Here is a 12720-nt window from a genome sequence, read left to right as displayed (position 1 = left end):
AGATCAATATCCTGTGTTCTGCCATCTTTGGTTGAAATCAGTGACCTGGGAATATTTTCTCTGGAATGATTTTGCTAAAAGAAACCGGGATGCTTATTTCATAGAATCATGGAATAGTTTGGGTTAAAAGAGAGCTTAAAGATAACCCAGTTCCACCCCTGCCATGGCAGGGACACCTTCCACTATCCCAGGGTGCCCCAAGCCCCGTCCAGCCTGGCCTTGGACACTTCCAGGGATGGGGCAGACGCAGCTGCTCTGGTCAGGGAAGGATTCCTTCCCAATATCCCATCTAACCCTGCCCCCTGGCAGTGGGAAGGCATTGACCCTTGTCCTGTCCCTCCCTTTCCTGATGAGGGGTCCCTGTCCAGCTTCCCTGTAGCCCCTTCAGATCCTTGAAGGGGCTGTGAGGTCTCCACACAACCTTCTCTTCTCCAGGCTGAACGGCCCCAAGTTTCTCAGCCTGTTTCCACAGGGAAGGTGCTCCAGTCCCCTTAGAACTTTCTGACCCATTTTGATGGATCCTGTTTGCATTGGATCCTGTCTGCTCCTGTCTTCCATGCATCCCAGATGGATTTACATCTGTCAACCACTGCAGCCAAAGCCAGGCTGCTCAAATCCAGCTGTTGCTGCCACAGGGCAAAGTGGAAGGCTCAGAGACAGCCAGGCCTCCCCAGGCAGGGACAATCAGCCCAGCATTTGCTTCCGCACCTCTGCCCTCTCCCACTTATCCAACAGGTCCTTCTCCAGGCTGCTGCAAGCACCATGCCCGCCTCCAGGCAGGAGGATATTACCATCTCAGTCAGCCTGGGGCAGTTACCCTATTGAAATGGGGATTAGAATCCCCCAAAGAAAATTCTCATCCAGGAATTGGACCTCCAAATCCATTAAATGCATCTGCAAACCTCAGCCACAAACAGTTTGAACTGCCCGGTGTATCCCACCTGCCCCATGTGGGGCTTGATCATAAAAAGTTGGTAAAACTTTGAGAACTTTAACAAAAAACAATCAGCAAGGAACCCCCAAACTAAAATGGTCTCAGCACAGAACTCTGCTGCTCCAAAGCTGCAAGAAAGCAAGCAAATGAGCAAGAAAGAAGTATTTAACAATTCAGTATTCAAATCAGCTGGGTTTTGCTTTATTAACCCCTGATCTTTTCAAGCAAGCAGAGCTGGCGCCGTCTCCTCTTGGAGACATGAGCTTGGAGCTAATGGCAACAGGAGGCTTAGCCAGAGGCAATGGATAGAGGCAAAGTTTGGCATTGATTGGAATCATCTTGTGCAGGAGCTTGTTTCACCCCAAGGAAGCAAAGTAGGAACCCCATCTGCACCCAGTGGGGATAGAACCAGCCTGAAATGTCTCCTCTAGGGGTGCACCATGGGAATCATGCGGGGCTGTGGCCCTGTCTGTGCTGTGGCATTGCTGTCACAGTCCATGTGCTCCTCAGGACAGGTCGGGCTCTGCCTTCAGGCTGGGTTCCAAGTTGCTCATTGCCTCTTTAGAGCACAAACTGGGGCCAAAGGCAGCAGCGGGGTCACAAATGCTCTTCTGTGGCTGACCTGGCCCTAAAGGGAATAAAACCACACTGGTCAGTCTGACAGACACCTCTGGCAGTTCCTGTGGGACAAGCTGGATTCAGGTGCCTGGTCAGAGCTGCTTCCCTTCCTCCTGTTGTCTAAAGGGCAGCAGGTTTTGGTAGCCTCAAAATATTACCCTTGTACCCCTGTCCTGTTGCTCGTCTCATTCTGCTTTGAACTCAGCAGAAATGTGAAGCCTGAGGTGGACGGGATGAGAGTCTGGAGACAACCCAAGACAGCAGGAGCTCCCTCTGGAGCTGGATCCCTCTGCAGGTCTGGAGGGAAGAGTCCTGGAGTCTGATCCATGAAACGGAGCCCAACAAAGCCAAGCACGTGCCCAGTCCTGCCTGTGCCTCTGGCTGTTGGCTGCAGGTGCTTTATGCCAGACTCTGCCTCCAGTCTGGGTACTAAGGAGGGTGCAGTTCCTTGTGCAGTTGTCCTGCTGGGCACACGGATGAGAGGCAAGTCCATGTGGAGAACCTGCTAATCCAGCCTGAGCCTCGTGGGATTGCAGGCTCCAGACACTTGTCCTCTGGAAATATCACTTGTTCAAGAAATCAGGTACAAGTTGTTCACAAGTTTATCCCCCTTCTGCTTTGGTAGCATCAATGATATCCTAGCATTGCACAGACAAACAGTGAAAGAGCCTTTGCCTGGCCTTGATCAGTAGGGCTTTTCCTTCCCAGAACTGGAAAATCTGATGTGCTTCTCCTCTGGAGATCGAGAGCCTGGGCTCACCCCTTGGGTGCTCTCTGGCCTGACAAATGAGTCTGATTCCTCCCACAGGAGGAATTTTTCACCTGGGGCTGGTCAAAAACGTTGCAGCCCAGCTGCAAACCAGAGACAGAGATTCCTGATAGCCCAGAGCTGCCCAACATCCAAAGAAACCTCATGCCCACCTTGTTGCTTCCAAAAGCTCCACGAATGCTCAGACTGATGGAGCCTTTAAAAAAGCAACCAGGGAAGCAACTTCTACAGCCTAACACTGTGTCCTGCATTTCTTAGTGGGTCTAGAGTTGGTTTGTTTTCAAAGGAAATCACTTTCTTGCTCCCATTTTATGTTTCCCGAGCTTTTCTGTTTAGGTCTGGAATGGTAACAATCCTATTCCTTCCCCTTCGTATTCCTCATTTGTTGTGGGCCTCCTAGATATAGCAGATTGTGTCTTTTTTCACTTTTAATTTAATTAATTTAATTGATGTGGCTACATTTTAAATAATCCCCAGGTTGAAAAAGCTGAAATATTGAAAGACTCAGAAAGAAAAAGAAAATAAAGAGTAAAATTGAAAGAAACTTGGCATTTCATCAGATGCTTCTTTGTATTTTTTAGTAACAACAAACTGGAAACTGAAGCGCTGAGGTTTCACAGGTTTTGCATGCAAAACTAAAAGGGGAGCGGGCATTATTTTGCATAGGATTGCAGAAAACTCCAAGTTTTGGATTTAAACCTGCCTTGTGTTGCTTCAGAATGGCACAGGTAGAGGTTTACCTGCAGCTCGAATATGCTTTCCTTGCCCTAAGTCTTTCTGTGGCTGCAGCCAGAGTTCCTAAGAAGCCTGGATTTGGCTGGCACAGCAAAGGCAGCTTGAACCCTTGAGACACCCCTGCTGAAGGGATGTGTGGGCAGAACCGGTTATTACCTCACAGGGTGAGTAAATACGTGGCCTTCTCCATGGGAAGGGCTCCTTGTCCATGGAGCCCTTCTGACACAGCCAAAATGAAGTCCTCAGTCCTCAGCCAGATCGAGGGTGAGGGCTCAGCGTGAGGCCTCACTCGTAAGCCCTGAGCTGAGAGGGAACGTTCTCCCATTCCCGATGTTCTCACCTGCCTCAGAGCCTCTTTGGGCACTGACAGCCCTGGGCAAGTGTCACTTGGAAACGGATGGGGTAAAGCAAGTGCTGGTTCTTTACCTTCCTGGGGGTGGAGAAGGTGGTGTGGGCCTTCCTATTCGTATTCATCGGCTGCCTGGCCGATTCCTGGATTCTCTTTGGTGTCATCCTTGTGATCTGTGGCTCTGGAGTGCAGAACTCTCAGTTGTGGCTTCAGGTGCAGGGTCTCCTCACCTTTCTGACGTGATTCATTGGCCAAGGAAAGCGTGAAGCCCTCGAAGTAATTCACCTGGAAATCCCCTGGTGGGAAGAGAAGCCAGCTCTCACTGCTTGTTGCTCAACTGCCAGGTCTGCAGCAGTGCGAGGCATGACCTGGGCTGACTGGAAACCAGAGATACTGCTGACCCCAGCGCTCAGGGATCACCAAACACTGCTGCTCTGTGCCTCAGGGGGTTATCCAACACCACACAGGGCACCCGAGCCTGCGCTTCTGACTAGAGGTCCTGGGACCTGTGTTCCCTGGGATAAAGCTGTGTCATGCCCAGTGTGGCAGAGAAGAGGGGAGTGTGGCTCCTGAGGGAGCTTCTGGAGAGGCCAGGGCTCAAGTAATGCTGGCAGTGCCAGGAATACAGGCATTGCTCTGCCCCAGCCACTCTGGGGCAGCATCTCTTACCTTGTGTCAGCAAACCAATGAAGTAAGGGAAGCACCCAACCTACCTGTCCTCACTCCCAGTCACTTACTCAGTCTTTTCAGGAAGGAGACCGTGTCCTGGTAGCCCTGGATATAAAAGCGGTCCATGGCCTGCGGGGGGAGGTGGCAGTCAGGGCAGCTGGGCTGCTGCAGGGGGCTCGTGGCTCTGGCTACCTGGAGGAGCAGCTCACCTCACGTGCGGGAAGCTTAAAAATGTGGTATAAGCGGCAGATGTTCATTTTTGAGATCTGTAAGATAGAGTCAGCGAGCTGGAAGGTCAAGAAGGCAGCTGGGCCGTCCTTGGGGCAGATGTCGTATTCTCCGGCGAAGGCAGAGATGGTGATGGTGGTGCGGGTCACGAAGTCGGCTGTCCACATGGCCACCTCGCCGTCCACGTAGCGCTAGGAGGCAAAACAGGGAGCCCTGAGCCTTCCCCTGGGCAGAGAGAGCAGTGCTGTTCACATGGGCAAACACGTGGGGCTTGTTCCCCAGCCAGGCCCACAGCAGCCTGAGGTTCTGGGGCTGCAGAGATCCCCTTCCAGGCAACTGCCCCAGCCACTGCTCCCCTGCTCCAGGTCCACACCCTGATCCTCCCTTCCGGCCAAAGAACTGCTGCAATGGAAGCGGGAGGAAGGTGCAGCAGAAGGCAGCTGAGGCAACCCCAGGGACAGGGGAAGATGGACAGTTTTGGGAGAAGCTGGGTCCTGTCTTGCAGGGAGGTCAGATTTTGGGGCCCTGTTCTTCCCTCTGCAGACACTGTGGGAACACAGCCTCGAGCTACGCTGGTGGCAAAGCCAGGTAGAAACATCCTTAATGCCACCGCTGGAGAAAGGCCAGAGGCTGGAGGGGCCCTGGGCCGGAGCTGGGACAGGGTCTCCAGCCCACAGCGCTACTCACCACCCCACGGTACGTTGGAGGGCAAAACCCAAAATACAGCGGGACGAAGCAGCTGCACGTCACGGCCTGTGGGTGAGACGGGAAGGACAGAGGTGAGCGAAGAGCCACGGAAACTGCTGCCTTTGGGAGTGGTGGCTCACCTGTGAATGCCAAAACAGGGGCCCCCAGCTGGGTTATTGGGCACCACTGACCAACGTGCACCAGACCATGGCTGATACCCACAGCCAGGGCAGAGACGTAGGAAGGGAAGCTGTGAGATGCCTCAATGTGCTCCCTGCCTGTTCAGGATAACTCAGAGAGCAATCAAAAGGGCTGATTTGTAAAAATTATTTCAGCTTGCCTGGATTCAGAGGGTGGCCAGGACAGAAATGGTGGCATGGACCTCAATGGACCAGGGCCTGTTAGGATAAGACGTGAGGTGATGGTTTATAACTACGAGGGGGGAGATTTAGATACTGGGAAGAAATTTTTTACCGTGAGGGTGGTGAGGCCCTGGCACAGGGTGCCCAGAGCAGCTGTGGCTGCCCCTGGATCCCTGGCAGTGTCCAAGGCCAGGTTGGACGGGGCTTGAGACCAACCGGGGACAGTGGGAGGTGTCCCTGCCCATGGCAGGGGTGGCACTGGATGAGCTTTAAGGTCCCTTCCAACCCAAACCATTCTGTGATTCTGTGCTGTGGGACATGGCCGGGCAGCAAATGTCACACAGCTCCTCCCTCATGGCGTGCCTGTGGCTGCTCCCACCTGAATCAGCTCCTCCTTCGAGGCAAACTCGGACACTGTCACAGTTCTCCAGTCGTGCACGCGGGTGAGGACAATGTGCAGCTTCCCAGAGACCAGCTCGTGGGCATTTGGAGGCAGGAATTTGCGTAAGGTACGCCTTACGATTCTAAGTATCCTTCCTCCAGGGATAAAACCCCAGAGAGAGGTTTTCAGAGCACTAAGGGCATACTCCTTCATCTCATCTGAAGCAAAGCAAAGCAAAGCAAAGCAATCATTCTACATCCCTTACATTGTTCTTTATGTACAAATCTGTGTTATTTAGGCACTTTCTGAGCTGCACTTCCACCTGGCAAAGGGGTATTTTATCCTGCTGCTAAACGCTCATATAGAGCCGTTGTTTTCATTAGGGTGGAAGCCCCCATGAGTGGACCCAAATTTTCCAGGCACTTTCAATATTGCAGGAGGTAGAAGTATTCTGCTTTCTTTTCCCATTTCTCTCCATTTTCTCCCCAAGACATCTTAAAAGCTTTTGGACATAGGAGAGAAAATTAACAGGAAGCCTTTGTATAACATTTCCTCCTGTTTCCTCTATGCCCTGCTCATGTGTTTTCTTTCCCCTCTTTGTTTTGGGACTCTCCCAGCAATCCCAAATGCCTTATTAGGGAGAGCACCTCTGCTTCTTTTCTTAGATATGCTTGCCATTAATTCAAGTTAATAAGATGCAATGCCTATATCTACTCTGTTTTCTCTGTTTCCCACTCTTCAAGAAGGCAATAAAGCAAAACCCTGAGGAATTAACCATGGAGAATGAAACAAAAATCCTTTGCAACTCCAAAACTCCCAGCTATTCCATCTCTTTAGACACAAAATAAACAGAAGTGTGTAGCCCTTACCCACATCACATCCACACAATCCAGCTGTAGCTATAACTGATCCCGAAGATGATCCATAGATCCTGTATGCGGATTTCATTATGTCAGGAGACAAGTCCTGCAAAGCAGATAACACTCCAGCTTCGTATATAACCAAGAAACTACAGCCTCTAAACAGTATAGAGTAAGGTCTTCCCTCTTTTCCACTTATTTTCAGCATCTCTGCTAACTCCAAGCACCTCAACGACAAGAAAACAGCTGCCCAACAGCTTCAATGGGTTTTCCAGAGCCAGCCAACCCTCAGCTGTGGTTCTCTTTCCAACCACACTCTCACTGTCTTATATCCCTCTGTTTGGCATAAACCTCTGAGCCAAACGTCCAGTGGAACAGCAGCAGTGGTCAGAAGTGGATGATGTGATGTCCTAATGCTCATTAAAATAAGATTATTGCATTGCAGGGTGTCTGAGCTGAGCCCTGAGCTGCTGGGCAGCCCCAGGCGATGGGCACAGCCACATGTCACACTCAGGTGTTGGTGGAGCAGCCCAGGGGGGTCTGGTGGGCCCCAGGACTGAGTCTTTGGGAGGGGAAAGCTGCTTCCCAAAGTGGTGAACTGCTTCACTGACACCCTGGAGTTCCAGAACAAAATTCCAGCCTCTTGGGCAGTAGGAATCAGCAAATATTCCCTGGTCTTGCAAGTTGCTGCTCAAAACTCTCTTGCCCCATTTGTAACAGGTTGCCAAAGCCCATCCCAGGGAGTGGAGAAGGTGATTGCATTACTAAAGAAATCACAACCCAAGTTGTTTTCTTTGTTTCACAATTTCAGGGCTTGAGTTTGCTTACAAAGGGGTAAAAATTCAGAGTCCGGGAAGCAGCTCGTGGTTTCACCTGCTTCCTACATGGCTGAGGTTTCAGTAGAGCCACAGGTCGATAAAGAAGGAACGAAGGGGGCAAAAAGTCTGACCAACACAGGGATTTATTGGTTATCCACGGAGAAATGCAAAGCCTTCTTAGCTTTGCAGCTGGGTGAGACATTGGGAAGCTGCAATAGTGGGAAAAGCAGCACTGAGCGCTGGGCGAGACAGAGGCGAGTGGCCAGAACAAACAATAACAGCTTGGACACTCCTCTTCTGATATACATGGAAATCTACCCAACATCTTCAGGTCAAATGCTCCCAAAGCCACCCAGGAGATGCTTCTCTCCCTCTTGCAGTGTGCCAGGGGAAGTGCTGCAGGAATTTGGATGCAGCCCTGATCTCCGTGAGGGGGCTGCAAAACAGCCCTGAGGATGAGCGAGCAGCTGTGCTGGACATGCTGGGGCTGACAGGGCTGTGGGCTCCAACCCATCAGGCCAGGGTTAATCCAGCCCCAATTCCACACGGGAGCAGTGTCTGCTACCACCCAGGAGCCAAGGCACTGAGCTCCTTGCACACACCCTGCAGATCCTAATGCTGAGCAGCAACATAAAACTGAAGACTCGAGACAAGAGGAATAAATAGATCCCATGCCTCATCAAGAGGAGAAATGCACTGGAAATAATTTTCCATCTACTCTTCAGTGCAAGGATGCCCTAAGAATTAACTGCAATGAGAAGAGTCAACTTCAGAAGCAGCTTCTGGTGCAGGAGGGAAGTGGCATTTAGAACCCACAGGTGAGGCACACTTAAGCTCTTGAGCTGAAGGAAAACCTTTATGCCCAACTCCATGTTACCCAATCTTGCAGCACCACGAAGTAAACAGTGTTTATTGTGGAAAAACAGAGGGAAGCCAAGACTCTGCCTGCTTGTTCCCTCCTAACAGATAGTGCCACATCTCCCTGGCTTTCAAACCCTTGGACTGTCTCTGGTGTCTTTCAAAAGGAGCAAGGAGTTAGAAAACATTTAGTTGGTGGGGTTTGTGTCAGAGTGAGGTACCCAGAGCTCCAAATAGGTGGGGCTTGGAAAGAAGAAATCCAGGTGATCTGAGTAGGAGTGACCCAGGTGGCACAAACAGTGGTTGGGAAATGCTGCTGTGGAAATGCAGAAGCTGTTTCTTGGCCCCTCTCTGCCCTGCCCCAGGATGGGACACAGGCTGTGTGTGTCCCTGAGTGATGCCCTGAGTTTTAAGCCTGTTGTTTTACCAGGCCAAACACCCTCGTGGCATTTGGCATTTCTCCATCACCGGGTCAGAAACTGCTGCGAGCTGAGGGACCCTGCTCATCTGTCCCTCATTTCTTCATCCCAGCTTTGGGGACAAAGCCAAGCTTGGCCTTGGGCAAAGAGACCATCCAGACTTTAAAGCTCCATTAGCCAAATGAAACAAAGGAATTTGTGTGCCTGATAATACAGGGCAATAGCCAAATAGGATCTTTCTTCCTACAGGATTAAAATGAACCAGGAGCCCCCTCAGCTGCTCAGCCAGGACACAGCAGGAACAGGCTGGCACATGCCAGGAGGTTCTCTCACTTCCCCAAGGTGGAATATTTTAGCAGAGCTGACACCAGACCATTTCCCTCACACATCTGCCACAATGACAAAGCTGTGACCTTGGGGCTGCCCCGTTCTGGGAGTGCAGTGTGTTCCTAACCCACATACATTTCTGATGTGCAAATCCTTTCAAGAGAAAGACTTTGAGGAATTCGTTTCTCTGGGACAATGAATCACCCCAAAACCCAACGTGCAGCTGTCAGACTTCAAGCACTGGCACAGACCTCAACAAACAGTTCCATGGGCAGTGAGGAGCTGGTGCTGTGTGGGCAGGATCACCAGCTGGGCGCTGTGGATGTGCTGCTGCCCTCACAGATCCACTGCATGGCCAGAAATATCATCTCCTGCACCTGAGAAAAACAGGAAAAGCCATGTCCTGAACATTTTTTTCACACAGCCACAGCTTCATTCCCCTTAGACAGTGACTCGCTGCTCAAAATGCACCTCCCTGGCTGAAGGAGCTTTAGCCGGGCAGGGTTCAGGGCAAAAGGCAGCAGTCAGGAGGGGCTGAGCTCATTCAAGCTGCACACAGAGCCCCCTCCAAAATTTCCTGCTCCAGCCATACTTGTAGCAGTGCCCAACACTAATCTAAAAGCCCCAGGACAACTGAAAAGATCCCTGCAGGACCAGGAAGAATTTGGAACCCTGACACTGCTGATGCAAAAGGCACTTGGAAAAAAAGCTGCTGGCTGCAAGATGGTGAGGTGGGGAGGGCTTGTGGATGCCAGGAAAGCAAAGGTCCTGGGAGATTTCCAGAACAGGGGCAGAATATCCCTCTCAGGGTCAGCAGGGATTACCTTTGGCTGTATCCTCTGTCACAATTCCTGGAACAAAAGGGTGCTTTGGCTTCACATTTTCCTCAGCAGGACTGTCCCAACACCAAAGGATTCACTAGTCCTGCTTCCCCACACACCAGCCTACCCTCAGTGCCTCCTGCTCCCGTGGGTAATTGGAAACAACCTCTGATGCTGCAGGGTCCAAAACAGGGAATCTGGCCATCCCCTACAGCTACAGCAGGGGGAGAAAAAAGGATTGAGGGGGAGAAAGACACCAATGTAGAAAGCCAAAATAGCAGCTCTATTTTGGGTTGAAATCTTCTCATGTAAGAGTCTAATCTTAGCAAAAATCAGTGTGTGTTTCTCCCTCACCTTCATGGAAGCTGAGTTTTATTATTTGTGTCTAAACAGTCTGTGATTAATCAAGGAGTTTCCATGGCACCTCCCCAGTTTTGTGCACTGGCACAGGAGCGGAATAAAGGAGTGGCTCTGGCAGTGGTCTGAACTTGCCCGTGCTGGAGCCTTGCTCACTTGTGTGTGCTCACGTGCACCCCTCAGCTGCGCCCCTCAGCTGCCTCTTGGCTGCTCAACGTTTCATCACGTCCCAGTTGCTTCCTCCTCAGCAGGAAGGGCTGACACTGGCTTGGAGAGCACATTCCCATCCCTACCCTCCTACCAGGACACAGATTTCAGCAGAGTTGACCACATGAGCAACGTTTTTGCCGCTGATGTCACTGACAACCTTTATTCTAAGTAGGAAAGAAAAGAGTGGGAATGACCCACCCTGGACCTTGCCTCACTAATTGGTATTTCTGTGGCTTTGGCAGCTCCCAGAACGTGCCCCAACACACTTATCGTTCCTTCTATTGGGAGTGTGGCACACAAACCTCCAGCCTATCCTACGTTCAGCATTAACGAGAGAAACCTTTTCCCTGTTCCTGTGACAAACACCTCATCCAGGGACGTGAGGTGATGATGTCACTGCCCAGGGCAGCCGCGTGAGCTGCCCTGATGGTGATGACGCAGTGACTTCACCGTGACTTCACCCGGCCTTGGAGCAGCGCCCGGTGCTCCCAGCCAAGGGCAGGGCTCTGCAGGACAGACCTTCCTGCTCAGCTGCACCCGGGGGCGGAGAGGACCAGGAAACCTTTGAGCAGATCACCTCCAGCTGGAAGGAGTTCTGGCAGGCAAGGCTTCATTTGAGGCCAGAAGAGATTCCTTAGCCTTACCAGACCCTTAGGATCACCCTCTTATACCACTAAGACATGTCCGTAGTAGATAACAGAATCCCAGAATGGTTTGGCTTGGGAGAAACTTTAAAGCCTATGCTGTTCCAGCCTTGCCATGGCAGGGACACCTTCACTATCCCAGGTTGCTCCAAGCCGCGTCCAACCTGGCCTTGAAATAATGACACACCAGAGCCAAGCGGGGGCCCTGCAGGATACAGGCACAGCTGGGAGTGCTGGGTTACTTGGGAAAAAGAAAAAAGCTCAGCCTAGTTGATTTACACCCAAATGACAGCCTGGGAGTCTCCGGCGCAGGGGCTGCTGTTCGGCAGCGGGAGGATGATGCCCCTACAGAATTACGGAATCACAGAATCATGGAATGGTTCGGGCTGGAAGGGACCTGGAAGCTCATCTCATTCCACCTCCTGCCATGGGCAGGGACACCTTCCACTAGACCAGGTTCCTTCAAGCCCCGTCCAGCCTGGCCTTGCTCCAGGCACTCCTGGTGAATCTATTCCCTGGATGAACCGCTATTCCCGGGTTTCAGGCGCTCCGGTCAGGGCCCGCGGCTCCCAGCGCTCTGAGGGGCGGCATTTCCCGCCCAGCCCGCCCCGCGCCAGGGGGCGGGGCCTCCTGCCCTCACTCCTGCCCGTCGCCAACATGGCGGGCGCGGCCAGCGCCGGTTCTGCGCATGCGCTGTGGGAGCCTTTAGAAAGGCGGGAAGGGTTTGTTCATTTGAGGGGGGGAGTTTTGGTATTAATAAATATTTCTTTTGAGTTATGTTACATGCTCTCTGCACAGCCCAGACCGTGTCTCAGGCAGATGATGAAGCCGCGCCTGTTGTCACTAACACCCACTGTGTGCTGGTGTTCCCAAATCTTGGAGGATTCAGACAATCCCAGACTTGTTTGGGTGGGAAGGGGCCTTAAAGCTCATCTCGTTCCACCTCGTGCCATGGGGTGAGGACAAGGGGATGTTTGAGCAGATCACTTTCAGCTGGAAGGCGTTTGGGCAGGCACGACTTCATTTCAGCCTAGAAGAGATTCCGTAGCCTACATGGACCCTCAGGATCACCCTGGTATACCAGTGAGACACATTAATAGTAGATCCCAGAATCCCAGAACAGTTTGGGTCGGAAGGGACCTTAAAGCTCATCCTGTTCCACTGCTGCCATGGCAGGGACACTTTCCACCGTCCCAGGTTCCTTCAAGCCCCATCCAGCCTGGGCTTGGACACTTCCAGGGATCCAGAGGCAGCCACAGCTGCTCTGGGCACCCTGTGCCAGGGCCTCACCACCCTCACAGGGAAGGATTCCTTCCCAATATCCCATCTAACCCTGCCCCCTGGCAGTGGGAAGGCATTGACCCTTGTCCTGTCCCTCCCTTTCCTGATGAGGGGTCCCTGTCCAGCTTCCCTGTAGCCCCTTCAGATCCTTGAAGGGGCTGTGAGGTCTCCACACAACCTTCTCTTCTCCAGGCTGAACGGCCCCAAGTTTCTCAGCCTGTTTCCACAGGGAAGGTGCTCCAGTCCCCTTAGAACTTTCTGACCCATTTTGATGGATCCTGTTTGCATTGGATCCTGTCTGCTCCTGTCTTCCATGCATCCCAGATGGATTTACATCTGTCAACCACTGCAGCCAAAGCCAGGCTGCTCAAATCCAGCTGTTGCTGCCACAG

This window comes from Coloeus monedula (genome assembly GCF_965178545.1).
Source record: "Coloeus monedula genome assembly, chromosome: 23".
Taxonomy (NCBI): Eukaryota; Metazoa; Chordata; class Aves; order Passeriformes; family Corvidae; genus Coloeus; species Coloeus monedula.
This window is presented reverse-complemented; position numbering follows the sequence as displayed.